Raw genomic sequence first — 14,656 nt, forward strand, 5'->3', positions numbered from 1 at the left:
GAGGCATAAAAAAGAAACCCCATGAAGTGTTTCCCCCTTCTCATGCCTGTTATCTCATTCTTACCTCTCCACTATTTCCATCCCATTCACACCAACTCTCTGTAGGTAATGAATCTTTTAAATTTCTGGTATTTTTGTTTCTTGTATTCTTCTGCACAGTATCTCTCAGTACTGATTTGTAGTTTTCGGTATACAGACCTTGTGCTTCTTTTTTTTTTTTTTTAAGATTTTATTTATTTATTTGACAGAGAGGGAGAGAGAGAGAGAGCACAAGCAGGGGGAGCGGCAGGCAGAGGGAAAGGAAGAAGCAGGCTCCCCGCTGAGCAAGGAGCCCAGATGTGGGGCTTAATCCCAGAACCCTGGGATTATGACCTAAACCAAAAGCAGATGCTTAACAGACTGAGCCACCCAGGTGCCCCCATATCTTGTATTCCCACTGTATCAAAATTTATTTCTAAGTGTTTTATACTATACTTAAATAGAACATTTAAGAACTTGTCCTTGGATTTTTTGTTTATAATAGAGAAATACAATTGATATTTTTGCATATCAACCTGTATCTTTTATGAATATATACGACCTTGCTAAAGTCACCCAAAATTCTAGTAGCTATTTTATAGATGCCGTAGGAGTGACTACTTTCATAATTGTATCATCTGCAAGTAAAGTTTGTTTTTTTTTCCTCCTTTCCAATCTATCTTTTCCTTTTTTGCCTTACTGCACTACCTAAGATTTCTAGTAAATCACTGTCCAGGTGTATACCCTTGTTTTATAAAATCTCTGGATTGCGTTTTGTTCTTTTAAATATTACTGGTTTTAGTAAACAATTATCTTGCCTGGATTTCAAATGTGAAATTTTGTTCCCCATAATGTACAGCTACAGATATGCCAACTCTGTTTTTTGTTTATTTGCTTAAGTCTGACACTCCTAGGTATCTCCCCTGTGTCTATATAGTTTAGCAGACAGTATTTTGGGCAGTGATTATGTAAAACACTTGCGTGAATAAGGCTTCCACCATCTGCCCTCTGAGTTGATTGTGGGTTGAGGGTCACATTAAATGGTTCAACAAGTCTGCAAATTTCCTCAGGCTTCCAATTTTCTCTATGTTATCTGGTATCTCCAGCACATATCTAGTTATTAGTCAGCCAGAAATGTATAGAGAATTTATTAACTTATTTTCTACGGCCCTCTCACTTCCAAAATAATGTTTTAGCTGTTCTATCAGACACAGTGAAGTGAATCTATCCCCTCCACCCAGAAAGAGGACAGGTTTCTGTAACCTAAGCTGGGAATAAGGGTGAGGTAGCAAGATGGGAAAGCATCAAGACAAGAAAGCCACAAACTTCCCACTAGCAGTGTTTATGTGTAAATGCTTCTCAACTTCTTGTCGTGTTTGGTTGATTTCTAGTGCACTGATTTTTTAAAATAATTTTGTCCAGTTTTATACTTGTTTTGAGGGTTTTGCTCCACTTCCCCACACTTCCACTATTTTAAATCAAAGAACTTTTGTTCATTAATAGATACCATTAAAAGAATAAAGAGAAGATATGTGTGCCATATCCAACCAAGGACTTACTCAAATGTAGTTCAATATGGCGGGACCACAAGAAAGAGAATAGTTGTTTACAGCCCTACTCCAGGTCTCTTTGAAGGATAATGGAGAAGAGAATCCCTTCTGTGTGCAGAAATTTGACAAATCTACCAGTATTAAGGTTAAGTATGCCTTTAAGACAAAATGGTTAGAAGTACAAATTCATACTGATTCACTTTCTAGACAGTAACTTTATTAGTTAGGGTTCTTTAGAAAAATAGAACCAGTAGGATGGACGTGTGTAAGTGTGTGCGTGTGTGTGTGTGTGTACATACACACATATATATGGAGAGAGAGAGAAAGAGATTTATTTTAAGGAATTGGCTCACTTGATTATGGAGGTTAACAATGCAGGGAGAGTGGACAGGGTGCAGACCCAGGAAGAGTCAATATTGCAGAATTCCTTCTCTTTTGGGGGAAGGTCAGTCTTTGTTCTATTAAGGCCTTCAACTCATTGGATGAGGCCCACCCACATTACAAAGGAAATCTACTTTCCTCAAAATCCTATTTAACCTGTTTAAATGTTAATCATCCCCCCAAAAAACCCTTACAGAAACATCTAAAAGAATGCTTTTCCAAATATCTGGGCACTATGGCCTAGCCAAACTGATACACAAAAGTAACCATTACAGTAAGAGACATGTAAGTGACATAACTGAAAATTTTGGTAACAAGTAGATCTGAGGAAGAGACATTTTCATAGATTTTTTAAAATGAGAACCAAGGTGTTTACATCCATATGAATATCCTCAAACTGGCAACGTGAAGAGGTAGCTCTTGATAATCTTGTAGACAACATGAGCCCCTAAGATGGCAGTGTAGGCAAACAGCAGTGAACAGTGACAAGTTTATTAAACTGAAGTTCTTCATAACAGAAGGAGAAGCAGTTTATCCTCGGTGGAATAAACATTTTCTGTCATTTTAGGGGGTTTCCAGATTTCTGTTGAGAACAACCTGCTTTAATGCTTCTGGCTGGTATCATTGGTGGTTGGCCCATCAGCACTTGGAAAAGTTGTATAACCTCTCCTTTCCTATATTAAAGTTCTTATACCTGTAATAAATACCTCCACCTGTGTTTTTTTTTTTCTCCTATGTGTCTTTTTCCTGTACTTTTCTAAACTTACTGCACTGGAGGCATCTCTGCCAAATAAGGAGAATATGAAAGGAGAGTGACATATCTGGTCCTCTCTGTAAGCCCATCAGTATCTAAAGATTTTTGGTCAAGATCTTGAATGCTTTCCAAATAGTACTCTCTAATAATTTTCTTGAAAATCTTAGGCTTTTCTCTTGGTTACAGAGGATTTAGAAAAAAATAATAATTTTGTAAAAGCTTCAGTGGGGCTATCTTTAAGCCTGGACTTCTTTTGCAATCTTTGTCTTTTTCATCAGGCACAAATATTTGTTTCTGCCATACAGCTAGATAGTGGTTTTCAACTAGGGGTAATTTTGTCTTCCAGAGGAATGTTTAGCCATGTCTGGAGATAGTTTTGATTGTAAAAATTAAGGGTAAGAGGGTTTTGCTAGTGGCTTAGAGTGGGTGGAGGATGGAGATGCTGCTAAATGGCATACTGTACAAAGGACAGCCCCCACAACAAAGAATTATCCTTCCAAATGTCAATCGTACTCAGGTTGAGAAATCATGACCTAGATTCTTACAAGGGTGATATAATTCTTCCTAATTTAGGGATAATTAAACGAAGGTTCTGTGAAGTTAACTCATGATCTACAGTTACACAACTACTAAGTAAAATCATCAGACTTTTGTTCTTTTCACTACATGGATTACTTCTAAACCTACTATTAAAGACAGTTGTTTTTACCAGCTGCTAAGTGAGAAAACTTTAGAAATGCCAGACTTCACACTGTATTTAAAGTGCAAAGGATAAGAAACAACTTGTGCAGCAACCTTTGAAATGTACATGTAGTCTTGCCCATAGAAAACACTTTCTTGCCAGTGATATAGATTAATTTTCGTTTTCAGACCTATTTTTCTGAACAAAATTATCTGGTATTCAGTGCAGAAATGTTCTGCATAAGTAAATAAATGCATTTTACAACACAACTTTATCTTTGGAAACTAATTGTTATATCACACCTATGTATCTTACATATTAATGATAGTCACTTTGTGATAATCAGTCTAAATAGTAACATCTATACATGTTTTCTAGCTACTCCACCTATCTTCCTGTAATGGATTGAACTGTGTCTCCCCAAATTTCATATATTGAAGTCTTTGACCCCTAGTAATTCAGAATGTTACTGCATTTGGAGATAGGCCATTAAAGAAATAATTAAAATATAAGGAGGTCATGAGGGTGGGCCCTAATCCAATATGCCTGGTGTCATTGTAAGAGGAGATTAGGACACAGAGACACAGAGGAAAGACAATGTGAGGACACAGAGAGAAAATGGTCATCTATAAAAGGAGAGAAGAAGAAACCAATCTTGCTGACGCCTTGATCTAGGACTTCTAGTCTTCAGAACTGTGAGAAATAAATTCCTGTTGCTTACATCACCTATTCTGTAATGTTTATTATGACAAACTTAATCCACTCCCCAACAACATATTACAGATCCATGCATACAATGCAGATGCAATACATGAGTACTGACATATTCCTAAATACTCCTACATATTTTTCATCACTGTCATAATCATTGCCTCCCCTTCACAAAACCCCAACATGTTGCCCATTGCCAACTAACATCTGTAAGAAGTGAGTGGAAAGTGGCAAAGTCAGTAACCATCATTTGGCTTGATAGAGCAGATTTTTCAGACATGTTTCTGCACTAGGTGATCCATAGGTCAAAGACAGATGTTTAGATGGAGGTGGAGAGAATAATTTTTCCTAAGAATTAGCAATAATCAGTATAAAAACTCAAAGAAAAATGACTCTGTGGCTCAAGACAGGCTCTGGAATTAAAACACCATCCCCTAAGTGGCAAATGATTGCTAAAATTTGCTCTACCAAAAATATCTTTTCTTTATTAGTATCTTTGTCTTTTAAGACTTATTGAAAGAGTAGAATGGACTTTTGACCTAATACAGACAAAGGTTATATTCTGGGCTATCAGAAAGAAGAGGTATCTTCTTGGTTTACAAAAGTGGTTGGTTTTTTTTTAATGTTAATTCCAATATGATTTTTTTTTCTAAAATTGGATATATAAGACAGCATCTTATGCCTAATGCATTTACTATATCTAGTATTTTTCTCAAACAAATTAAAAAGTTTAGACAAAGTAACTTTTAGTCACATGGAGTGTTTACCGTTGTTTTGTTTGCTTTTTTTTTTTTAGAGAGAGAGAAAGCACCCAAGCGGGGGGGGGGGGGCGCAGAGGGAGAGGGAGAGAGAGAGAATCTTTTTTTTTTTTTTTTAAAGATTTTATTTATTTATTTGACAGAGAGAGACAGTGAGAGAGGGAACACAAGCAGGCAGAGTAGGAGAGGGAGAAGCAGGCTCCCCGCTGAGCAGAGAGCCCGATGCGGGGCTTGATCCTAGGACCCTGGGATCATGACCTGAGCCGAAGGCAGACGCTTAATGACTGAGCCACCCAGGCGCCCCGAGAGAGAGAGAATCTTAAGCAGGCTCCATGCTCATTGTGAAGCCCAATGCAGGGCTTGATCTCACAACCCTGAGATCATAACCTGAGCCAAAACCAAGAGTGGCTCACTTGGAAAGCCTGGGTGGCTCAGTCAGATAAGCGTCTGACTTGGCTCAGGTCATGATCTCAGGGTCCTCAGATAAAGCTCCATAACAGGCCCCCTGCTCAGTGGGGAGTCTGTTTCTCCCTCTCCCTATGCCCCTCCCCCTGATCAAGCACTCTCTCTCAAATAAATAAATAAAATCTTTTCTTTTTTAATAAATAAAATCTTAAAAAGAAAAAATAAGTCGCACACTCAACCAACTGTGCTACCCAGGCATCCCTAATAATGTTATTTTAACTCAGAATATACCAACTGATAACTTTAGAATGGCTATTAAATATTAGTCAAATGAATTTTCTTGATATATTTTAGGTTAGAGTATGTACTTTCTATACAAATAAAATAGCTTCCTGAGTTTAAGTAATACACCAGCTCATGATTGTAAAATGAGGCAAACTGTTGCTATACCAAAATTAGAAAGCTGTCAAATGTACTTTAGAATAATATGACAAACCATTACTTAATCTGGGATGCACTAAAACCTGAAAAAAATTAATACTAGACAAAATTCATAGTATAGCTAAAAACTTTTTAATTTTATTCAGAAGCTTATTTATGTCCAAAAGTCTTTATGCAACCCCCCAAAAAATTGCCTAAGTTTTCCACAAATTATTGTTATTTTAACAAGTTTATTTTAAACTCTCATTCAATATATATTCAGCATGGGCCAACAATTTCTCCTCCAAGAAGGTAATTCCATGGGACTTAGATGATACTAACATTCAACACTCTCCTGCATTCTTTTCAGTTATTTCCTTCTCTTAAGATACAATATTCAGGCCTCTCCAGTGCAAACACTTGACCTGGTCCAAGTTAGATTTAAAACTTATCCCTTCCACATAAGAACCATACCCACCTCAATTTTCACAATTTCAGTCACTGTTTGCCAGTTATATTTTCTATTTCTGTAACTTCTCTATCACCTCTCAAATTTTTTCTCATTTTTTTTCAACTGATGCCACAAGACACGTAAGGCCACGTTTTCTCTCATAGGTCAAACACAACCTAACACTAAACTTGATACATCTTTAATATCGAAATAATTTTGAACTCAAATCATTCATGGCACTAAGAGAATAAAGGCGGCATAAACTCTTCATTATAAATATTAACTGAAAACTATAAAAATATAACCATGCCAACTGCCAGAATTATAACATTTATAGTATAAATATTTCAGAATTTCACTAATAATCTGACTACATGATATTTGGTACCTAAAAATCATTTAAAGCTTATTAAAAATAAATGAATAAGGCTACTGGTTTCAGCTTATACAGTACTAAGTAGGAATGAGCACTGTTTCCACCTTTACAAGAAGGAAAAAGCTAGAGATACACAAATTAGTAATTTTCATTTAACCAATCAGGGAACTGAGGTCACAGGGAAAATAATAAGGAATCCAAACTGTACAGACATGGTCAGTGATTTCCAATTATTAAGTCTGTTTGCATAAGAAGAATTAACCTGAGAATGAGCCCTTCTTCAGAGCCACTCTAGAGAAGAAACCTAAGCTGGAGGCATTCCTTGCCCAAAACTCCATGACTGGCAAGTACAATAATGTCCCCTCCTACAAGTATATCAACAGCCACATGAACATCCTCCACCAAGGGCCACAGGCCAACCTGCCAATACTACCTGGCCTTACTCCATGCCATCTATCCCCAAGAACTGTCACTAAGATTGTCACCAAGAACATCTGCGAGACCTGCATGATCCAGAAAGGCTGGAACTGCCTCAGCATGGAGCTAGTCCTTCCTGAGGGACTGCCATCTATCCAAGCACATCTCTTTCCCATTTCAGGAGGTACGGATCTACCATATTAACCCCTACGTGGTCAAGGAGTTGGTCCAGAGTCTCATGGTGCCAACGTTTGCCACTAGGATCTTTGGCCCCATTTGGAAGCAGGAAAACATTGCTCTTACCTTCAAGGAACTTTGGGGCGCTGAGGGCCACAGGGGGCTACTTCGATGCATTTGTTATCATCCTAGATGTGATGCAGAACAACCTCCTACAGATGCTGTGCGTGGTGGCCACGTCAAAGCCTGCCTCCATCAACTCAGAGGACATCCGCAATAAGAAAGGCAAGGTGTCAAAATGTATCTCAGAAGTACTGGAGAACAATGTGCTCCTGGACCAGTGTGTGGGGAACCCCAAGGGAGAGGGTGAGGCCACCAAAGGGTACCGGGACGACCCCACAGTGTCCCGTGGGTCCACCATTGCCACCTTCACAGCATAGAGAACAAAGAGGTACGATGGGTGCCCTTCTTCCCACTCTGTGGCAGAGCCCCGAAAGATCGCAAGGCTGAGGTGCGGCTGTAGTTCCGCAAGGTAGCCGCAACAGCTTCTAGCAGCAATGCAAGCCCAAGGAGCGGGTGACGTACGTGCAGCCCAATGAGGCCACGCACACAAAACGACGGCCAAAAAGCCCAGCATGTCCTCCAATCCCGAGGAGTAGGCACTGGACCTGGCTTATGGTAGTCGATACAGGCATGGGAACCTCCCAGATGCATGTGAGCCCACATCCTGGGCCACTTCTGTGGGATGTAGATGCACGTTATGTTCAGTGACTTGCTCTGGGAAGTGTGCCGGGTCTTCACGCCACTGCTGCACAGGATCGTGCAAGAAGCCCCAGCCCATTACCTACCTTTACGGCAGTCGCGGCCCTGCAAAGGCAGGCCGATGAGCCGAGGAGAACGGTGGGCTTCCAGTAACCAGACACCTCCAAGTAAGTTAACTCTCACTGGTTCCCCTACCCCCTTCCTTGGCCCTGTCTGTGTCCTTCCCACCTACTCACCTCCCCACTCCACTTTGAGAGGACTTCAGGACCATAGTCCTCAGCCTCCCATTCCTGGCCCGTTGCAAACCCTGCCCGCCCCTTGCAGCTGCTGCCTGAGTCCAGTTACATTCCTCGACCACTGAACACTAATATTTGCACCAGGAGTGTACCCTGTTAGCTCAGCCCCTGCCTGAGCCAGTTTTTGTCCACGGAACTGAGCCCCAATGGAAGGAAAGAGAAGAGTAGCCCTTCCATCCGTCCCAGGCTTCTCAGTCTGGAACAGGATGATAAAGGCGCCGGGGGGTGGGGGGGTGGGGGGGCGGGGGAGGGGAGGGTAGTGGGTGGGCCTCAGTGAGGCAGTGGCCAGCTCACAACCCTGTTGGCTGTGAGTGGCTGTGAGTAAGCTCCGCAGAAGTCACGGGAGGAAGTGAGAGCATGCACATGGAGGTGCTTATCAAAGGCTGTGAGAGGGCGCCGGCAACCACTGCAGCCACGGTGACATTCCACATTCCTGGTCACTAGCTGGAAGAGATCTTCCTGCCACCCAGCAATCCCTATATCTTGGGCCGCCTGGATATCTCTCTGCACCACCAGCTGCCTCCCACCACTCCAGCTCTCCACTCTGTGGCCACCCCCACCCTACTCCATACACTGGTGGCCCCCTTGCCACTGGAAAAGCATAAGCAGTAGCTGGGATGCCCTACCTTAATCCATTGCCATTAAATCCACAAACAGAAAAAAAAAGCAAAACCAGTTTTTTTTTCTTAAAAGAAACATAGTTTCAATAAAGACTTCCGTGAGGGCAAGATGTAACTTTTTAGATGGGAATCTGTGTAGGTTTGCAACCAGAGCTTCCCAAGTGTAATCAGAAACTTGCCTTTGTATTCAGAGGGCAGGGAGAGACCTAGGAAACAGGCAGGCCATTCCTGGTTGGTAGATGGCAGTTTTCATAAGCAAAGGGAAGTTACATAGGAGTCTTGCCTTGAGTGGAGTAAATGGATCCTTGCACCTGCTCCACCACATCTTAAAAGTTTATACAGAGGCCTTAACTAGATCCAGTCATGTATATCATGCAGGTGTTCTCCACACCACATCACTCTCTCAAGGCTGTGTCCTCTGGAGCAGCCTCTGGGTGTGGGAAAGCAAGCAGAACTCACATTCCAAGGACAGGGGAGGAAGTGAGGAGCCTTGCAGTTACTGTATCCAGCTCATGGGTCAATGGGGGGGGGAGGGGTCACATTTTTTTCAATGACCTTCCCCAACAATCTGCAGGAAAAAAACAGGACCTGAGCATTTGTTTACCTGGGACATATGACACCAGATACCATTTTCAACCATAAAAAGTTTTGGATAGAAATTTTTAACAAATTGCTAAAGATTAATGTGTAGTAGCATAAGGGTGCAAAACCCCTAAGGGCATGCAGATACAGGGGAATAAACACCCTCTTGCTTTTTCTCCAGGACCCCCACCACTCACTCATGGGGAAGATGGAGAGAATCCTGAGAAAACTCCCTGTGGTGCTGGGCTTGGAGAGCAGGACAGAAGGCCCTGCAGAAATTTCACGTAGAACAACTTTATAGAACACAAACCTTAATCCATAGGGAGTAAGACAAAACAAAATACACAAAACTGTAGACATGCAGTATTCATGGAAAACCTATTGCAGCTAGGAGAGACAAACAAAGTAAAAAAGAGTATATCTGTTGCTGAAGTGGTGGAGGGTGGGACGGATGGGGTGGCTGGGTGATAGACATTGGGGAGGGTATGCGCTATGGTGAGCGCTGTGAATTGTGTAAGACTGATGAATCACAGACCTATACCTCTGAAACAAATAATACGTTGTATGTTAAAAAAAGAAGAAGAAGAAGATAGTAGGAAGGGAAAAATGAAGGGGCAGGGAGTCAGGGGGAGACGAACCATGAGAAACTATGGACTCTGAAAAACAAACTGAGGGTTCTAGAGGGGAGGGGGATGGGGGGATGGGTTGGCCTGGTGATGGGTATTAAAGAGGGCACGTATTGAATGGAGCACTGGGTGTTATATGCAAACAACGAATCATGGAACACTACAGCAAAAACTAATGATGTAATGTATGGTGATTAACATAACATAATAAAATTAAATTTAAAAAAAGAGTATATTTGTTCCTGGGGAAGAGCAGGAATATTAGGCCCAGCCTTGCATTAGTTTGGAGTACGGGCAAGGATACCTGGGGGGGAGGGATGCTCCTAGACTTTTACCCATTTTCACAGTACCTACCCATGATTGAGGTTTTGCATGTGAGAGGGTTTTAGAAAACAACATGCTTATATGTCCTCACAGCCACACTAGTAAGAATAAAGTAAAAATAAGATGAAAACAGATGGAATTGCTGCAAGAGATAGCTCCTTTTGCAGAGAAACACAAAGGGAAGACCTAAAGTCTGGAGCAGAGACCCAAAGTGATGCAGAGAGCATTTATTGAGATGAACCCTTATGTATCGTTCCACATCATGAACACAACATATCATTAGAGAAATGCAAGGTATCACTGTGGGGCATGGAGGGTGAGCACAGAAACAAATATTTAAAACTCAGCCAATTCCTGACTAGATTAACACAAATTTCCACATTAAAGACATAGCTGAAAAAAAAATGAGCTCATCTCTAAGTAGAAAAGTATTTATCTCAGTATTTACCATTTTGCAGAACATGTTGAATTTCAACAAGAACAACATTACAAGGCATATAAAAGGCAAAAATAAAATGTAAACAAGAATCAATTATGACACAGATGTTTAAACACTTAGGGAATTTAAAATAACCATGATTAATGTGTTAAAGGCTCCAATTTCAAAGGTAAGCACATGCATGAGGAAATAGTTAATTTCATCATATGGAAGGAAACTATATGAAAGAAGCATATGGAAATGCTAGAAATAAAAAACAGTGATGTGGAAATGAAGACTATTTCTGATGGGTTCGTCAGAAGACTTGATGCAGGTGAGAAAACAAACAATACAATTGAAGATGCATGACTGGAAAATATCCAAAATGAAATGCAAAGAAAAATAAGTCAGTAAAACAGAACAAATTATCTAGAGTTCCAGGACAGTTATCAAACTAACTTGGTTCTGATCAGAATCCCAGAAAGAGAAGTGAGAAAAGAGGGGGAAGAAGATGTTTTTTGAAGAAATAATGGTCAGATTTTTTCCAAAATTAAGACCACAAACTATTGATCTAAGAAGACTGAAGACACAGAAATGGGGCAGGGGGAAGCACCATTGAGGCATAAAATATTCACCCCAGAATTCTGTGTCCAGTAAAAATATCTTTCAAAATGAAGGAGGGGAAGAAACAATAGGAATTCTCTGTCAGCAGACTAGCTCTAAAATAAAAGCTAAAAAAGACTGCTCAGTCAGAAAAATATGATAAGTTACAAATTTGTAACATTTAATGAACTCTTAAAATCTTAAAAAAATCCCCAAAATTAGTGGTCAAAGATAGAACATAATCTTCAATAAATAAAATATAGGTGACAAGCATACGAAAAAATGTCCAACATCAATCATTAAGGAAATAAGAGTTAAAAGCACAAAATACTACCATGTATCTGTTAGAATAGCTGAAATAAAGATAAAAACAATGCAAACGGGGAAAAAAATCCGAGAATACCAAATATCACAGAGGATGCAGGGTAACTGGAACTCTCATTCACTGCTGCTTAGAATGCAAAATGTTATGGTCACTTTGAAAAACAGTTGAGCAGTTTTTTAAAAAGTTGAGAAGTCATTTACCATTTGAACCAATTATATCACTTCTAGATATTTACCCAAGCAAATTGAATACTTATGTTCAAACAAAAGCCTGTATATTGAAGTTTATAGAAGATTTATTCAAAATTGCCAGAAACTGGGAACAACTCATTTGCCCTTCAGCAGGGAACAGTCTTTGTCTATTCATACAATATAATACTGCACAGGAATGGAAAAAAAGTGAAGTATTGTGGGGCGCCTGGGTGGCTCAGATGGTTAAGCGTCTGCCTTGGGCTCAGGTCATGGTCCCAGGGTCCTGAGATGGAGCCCCACATCAGGCTCCCTGCTCTCAGCCTGCTTCTCCCTCTCCCTCTGCCGGCTGCTCCCCCTGCTTGTACTCTCTCTCTGTCAAATTAAAAAAAAAAAAAAAAAGTTAACTATTGTTTCATGCATCAACATGGATGAATTTTAAAAGCATTTTCAAAGATCCAAAAGCCTGTATATTGTATGATTCCATCTCTACGTGATTATGGAAAACAAAATCATTGGGACAAAATACCTATCAGGTGACTATGTGACTAAAAAGGGGTTGCCCAATGGAATTTAGGGCAATGAAAGTATACAATGATACAAATAGCATATGTATTTGCTAAAACCCATAGGATTTTATACCTCAAAGAGCGAACTTTAAAAACAAGCAAACAGCAATAATAACAGTAAAGACATCAACCAGGGTATTAGGAAAAGCCAAGATGAAATGCAGTCCCGTACAAACTAATTTAACTGTATTAATTGTTAGACCTCACTTAAAGACATGAAGAAGAAAGGAGCAGAACTAGGTAACTTTGGAAAACAGGTTTTGATTGAATTATTGTATGATACTAAATAATGATGGATACATGCCATTATGTATTTGTCCAGACCACAGAATGTACAGCACCAAGAGTGAACCCTAAGTCAAACTATAGACTTTGAATGCTTATGTGTCAATGTAGGTTCACCAGTTGTAATGAATGTATCACTCTGGTGGGGGATGTTGATAATGAGGGAAATTATGCATGTGTGGGGCAGAAGATATATGAGAAATTGTTATAGCTTCTCAATTTTGCTGTGAACCTAAAATTGCTCTAAAAACAAAGTTTTTAAAAACATAAAAATAAATGTAAAAGCTTAGTGAATGCTTTAAACATTTCTAAGTAATATACAGATTATCCTTAAAAATCTTAAGTGACTATTTTACAAGCCTTTCTTACAATCAAGTGGTTATATTTGTTTGTGTTTCCAGAGAAAAATTACAGGAGACTCAGTTAGTAAGAGGGCCATTCTTATATGTGATCCCTTGATTCTCATCTTTAATACTATGAGGTCCTGAATTTTTTACAACCTATCCCTGACATTCTCTCCCCAGTTACTTTTAGACTCCTGGTCATGAGGACCAGTCATGTTCCCCCCAGCATGACTCGATACTATCACTGACACTTACCTTTTATCTTCCCAAGATAAAACAAATGGGGATTTTCCTTTCTTGATCATGAAGGCATAGAGTCACTTGAGAAAATATTTGAAGCAGTCTGACCATCCATATGGATCATCATCAGTGTAGTCCATTGTTATTTTGTAATTTTTTTAAAGATTTTATTTATTTGAGAGAGAGAGAGAAATATTGAGAGAGAGCACGGGCAGGGGGGGGCCGGGAGAGGGAGAAGTAGGCTCCCCGCTGAGCAAGAAGCCCTACGCAGGGCTGGATCCCAAGACCTCCGGGGATCATGGCCTGAGCCTAAGGCAGATGCTTACTGACAGAGCCACCCAGGTGCCCCTATTTTGGAATATTTTTTACTTTCTGCAAGCTGGTACTCTTTTCCTGAATCTGACAAGCAAAAGGCAAGTTAATGTTCTGGAATGTGTTCCCAAGCAAAAGGCAAGTTAATTATTCTGGAGTGAACACAGATCTAATGCATCATGATGTCATTTTTGTGTGCATTAATAGCTCAACTTCACATTAGAATTTATCACACACCGGGGCGCCTGGGTGGCTCAGTTGGTTAAGCGACTGCCTTCGGCTCAGGTCATGATCCTGGAGTCCCGGGATTGAGTCCCGCGTCGGGCTCCCTGCTCAGCGGGGAGTCCGCTTCTCCCTCTGACCCTCCCTCCTCTCATGTGCTCTCTCTCTCCTCTCATCCTCTCTCTCAAATAAATAAATAAAATCTTTAAAAAAAAAAAAGAATTTATCACACACCATAGACTATTTTGTATTCAACAGTGCACAAAAACTGATTCACCCACAGGCTTGATTTCTCTCTTTAAAATAGTAGTCCAAAAAGGGAAACTATGGTCCTCAGATACAGAATACATGTATCAAATGCTAAGAAGAAAATGAACAAGACATTCGCTCTTTGTAGCTAACCATAATCTAAACTATATCAGTAATATTTATCTTGGAGCAAACATTTTTTTCCAACTGCTAATATGAGTCTTACAAAATAACCATTCTATTGTACAGGTTTAGAAACTATGTCCTTCCAAAAATTAAACCCATTCATCTTTTTACTCTACTATACAATAAATAACCATCTGCTCTTTCTAAAACACTGTCATTGGCATAGCCTAGACAAGGTTAAGGTAAATTGAAAATTATCTCCGATATAATAAGGATCATATTGTGGATTTACAAAGGATATAAAAAGATAATATAAAAACTCAATAATAAATACATTTAAAAGATTCATCTTTATTTGAATATTTTACACTTGAATCTATAGGAAGTATAACTTACCAGTCTAGAAGTGGGCAAGTGGGCAATACTGGTTTTCAAAAATGAAGTGGTGATTCCTGTCCTAGGTCT

At 39.8% G+C, this 14,656-nt stretch overlaps 1 pseudogene; it reads left to right on the forward strand.

Moving 5' to 3' along the window:
• The first annotated feature begins 3,136 nt into the window (after positions 1–3,136).
• On the forward strand, positions 3,137–8,015 carry LOC110588413 (annotated as a pseudogene).
• Positions 8,016–14,656: the final 6,641 nt, after the last annotated feature.

This window comes from Neomonachus schauinslandi, chromosome 2 (genome assembly GCF_002201575.2).
Source record: "Neomonachus schauinslandi chromosome 2, ASM220157v2, whole genome shotgun sequence".
NCBI classification, from domain to species: domain Eukaryota; kingdom Metazoa; phylum Chordata; class Mammalia; order Carnivora; family Phocidae; genus Neomonachus; species Neomonachus schauinslandi.